The sequence below is a fragment of the Myotis brandtii genome, unplaced genomic scaffold, assembly GCF_000412655.1.
Source record: "Myotis brandtii unplaced genomic scaffold, ASM41265v1 scaffold159, whole genome shotgun sequence".
NCBI lineage: Eukaryota > Metazoa > Chordata > Mammalia > Chiroptera > Vespertilionidae > Myotis > Myotis brandtii.
In genome coordinates, this window is record NW_005355799.1 from 408230 (window position 1) to 411769 (window position 3540).

Sequence of the window (3540 nt, forward strand, 5' to 3'; positions counted from 1 at the left end):
ACCTTGACCCCCTGCCAGCCTGATCACCCCTACCTTGCCCCCTGTTGGCCTGATCGCCCCTACCTTGCCCCCCTGCTGACCTGATCACCCCTACCTTGCCCCCCTGGTGGCCTGATCACCCCAACCTTGCCCCCTGGTGGCCTGATAACCCCTACCTTGCCCCACTGCCTGCCTGATAGCCCCTAACCGCTCTGCCTGCCTGCCTGCCTGCCTGCCTGATCACACCTAACTGCCTCTGCCTGCCTTCCTGATCACCCATAACTGCCTTCCCCTGCAAGTCTGATCTCACCCCTAACTGCTCTCCCCTTCCAGCCTAATCGCTCCTAACTGCATCTGCCTACCTGATCACCCCTAACTGCCCTTCCCTGCCGCCCTGATCTTGTCCCCAACTGCCCTCGTCTGCCGGCCTGATCTTGCCCCCCGTGGCCCTCCCCTGCCAGCCTGATCACCCCTAACTGCCTCTGCCTTGGCCCCCACCTCCATGGCTTTGTCCAGAAGGAAATCGGATGTCTGGAAGATGGCCAGTCGACCCAGTCTAATTCGCATATTACCCTTTTATTAGTATAGATGGGTTTTACACCAAACAGTTGTTGCCCTTAAAATCCCTCTTCAGCCCTCACCTTAGGTTCTGCCTTCGTAGTTCACCCAGATTTGGTTCTGATTAGTCGGTTTCTATGGCAGTCAGTGTCAAAAGCCCAGCCTCCTAGGCAGCCATTGGCTCCTCGCAATTCACCCAGATTTGGTTCTGATCGGTCAGTGTCTGTGACAGTCAGCATCTCCGGGCCTATCTATGGGCCTGATCATAGAGGTGGGGCTGATCAGCAGCCGCTCCAGGCTGCTGGGGAGTGGGCTGAACTGCTGACCTCTGGGAGAGAGAGAGAGGCTTGGCTGCTGCTGATCAACCCCGACCCTTTCTCTCTCCGAGAGGTCAGCAGTTCAGCCTGCTCGCCTGCTGCATGTGCAGCCTGCCGTTCGGTTGAGCCTTTGGTCATTTGGGATGTTACAGCACTGGCTCTTTATATATATATAGATAGTATTGTCTTTCCTTGAAATTATATATAAATTACATATAAATTGTGTCATACAATATGTTTGATTTTTTGCCTAGTTTCTGTCACTTAGAATGATGTTTTTGAGATCCATCCATGCTATTGTGCTTATCAGTGGTCCATTCCTTTTCATGCTGTGTTGTATTCCATTTGAATAGAGGTTGCATTGGCTCTACAGATCAATTTTGAGATAATTACAACTTAACAATATTTAGACTTCAAATTCATGAATATAATTTATCTCTCTATTTGTTTAGGTCTTTTTTTCTCTCAGCAATGTTTGTTAGACTTTATTGTAGAGATCTTGATGCCATTTGTTAAATTTTCTTATATATTTTTGTGATACTATTATTCAAGTGAATTAATTTTTTATTTTAATTTGATGTTTACTATTATATTTACATACAACAGGTTTTTACATATTTATTTTGTATCTTGTGACTTTGCTTGACTCACTTTTTAGTTCTAATATCATTTTTTATAGTTTCTTTAAAATATTTTCTGTACAAGATTGCATTATTTGGGAATAAGGCAGATTTTACTTCCAATTTTTATTCTTTTAATTTATTTTTATTGCATTATATGCTAGCTAGATAGTTTAGCATAATGTTGAACAGGAATGGTGAAAGAAGAAACCCTAAACTTCTTTTCCATCTTAGGGGGAAAGTATTCAGTCTTTCACAATTAAGTATGATGTTAGCTTTAGCATTTTTGTAGGTGCCCTGTCTGAGATTAAGTTTTTTGAGAGTTTTTATCTTGAATATAAATTATATTTTGTCAAATGCTCTAAACTTATTGGTATGATTACATGCTTTATTACTTTATTCTCTAAAAATGGCACATTATATTTATGCTTAGTTTTGATGCTCTACGCTTTATTATGATTCAATGATTTCTGTGATTGTTTCTATAAAAAGTTTATTATCACTTCCAGAACATGATTGGAATTGATTATCTTTTTATGGAAATCTACTTTTCCCAAATTCATTAAATAATCAAGGAATCAGTGAAGACTACATTTACCATCCCTGATTGTTTTATTTTTATAACAAATTGTACATTTATATGTGTGAGTGTAAAATATGTTTATACATAATATTAAATTATATCTATTAAGTATGATGTTAGCTTTAGCATTTTGTAGGTGCCCTGTCTGAGATTAAGTTTTTTGAGAGTTTTTATCTTGAATATAAATTATATTTTGTCAAATGCTCTAAACTTATTGGTATGATTACATGCTTTATTACTTTATTCTCTAAAAATGGCACATTATATTTATGCTTACTTTCGATGCTCTACGCTTTATTATGATTCAATGATTTCTGTGATTGTTTCTATAAAAAGTTTATTATCACTTCCAGAACATGATTGGAATTGATTATCTTTTTATGGAAATCTACTTTTCCCAAATTCATTAAATAATCAAGGAATCAGTGAAGACTACATTTACCAACCCTGATTGTTTTATTTTTATAACAAATTGTACATTTATATGTGTGAGTGTAAAATATGTTTATACATAATATTAAATTATATCTATTGCTTTTCTACAGTAAATATCACAATTTTTTCTTCCAATCCTAACAATAACATGCAAGGGGGAAAATGTGGTTTAATATATAGTATGAATTTCAGTAATATTTTTATCCATTTGCTGGCACTTTTAATGGGCACAGCAATGTTACTAAATCCCAGAATCTCCTCTTTAATTATAAACTTGTCATAAGGACTTTTTCCTATGTATGTAAACACAAAAACAAAATTTAACAAGATAACAATTGAGAGCGGGGGGTGGGAAAACAGTTGTATTCTTTATTACCATAAGCATTCCATTAAGGAATATAAGTATTTAAATAAGTATGTAAATAAAACACTTGCACTAAAAATAAATAAAAAATAAAAATGGCACATTATATTAATTGAATTTTTGATATTAACCTTATCTTGTATTCTTGTATTATACTTGGTTAGAGTACGTTATTTTTATATATTGTTGACTTTATTTGTGAATCTTTTGATGAATGTTGGTTTGTAGTTTCCTTTTCTTGTGCACTAAATTTCTGGCTTTGGTGTCAGAGTAATACTGGCCTTTGATTGGGTATTAATTTTTTATTTAATTTTTTAAATTAACCATAATAAAAAAAATGAGCCATGGTAAGAAAAGGTACTTTTAAGTAAACAGGTTAACTAAATAAGGTATGATTAATTAAAAAAAAAATGGGATGACTACTTAGAATGGGATATTATAAAAACAAAGCAATTACTTGATTTATGGGTACTTGTTATATAGCAGAGGTGGCACTAGAGAGTAATGGAATGTCTTCTAACAAAGATACAAAAAGCAAATGATTTGAAGATGTACTTCAAAGATAAGAACATTAATAGAAAATAATATTTCAAATATGCTTCATTTAGCCCTAACCGGTTTGGCTCAGTGGATAGAGCATCGGCCTGTAGACTGAAGGGTCCCAGGTTCGATTCTGGTCAAGGG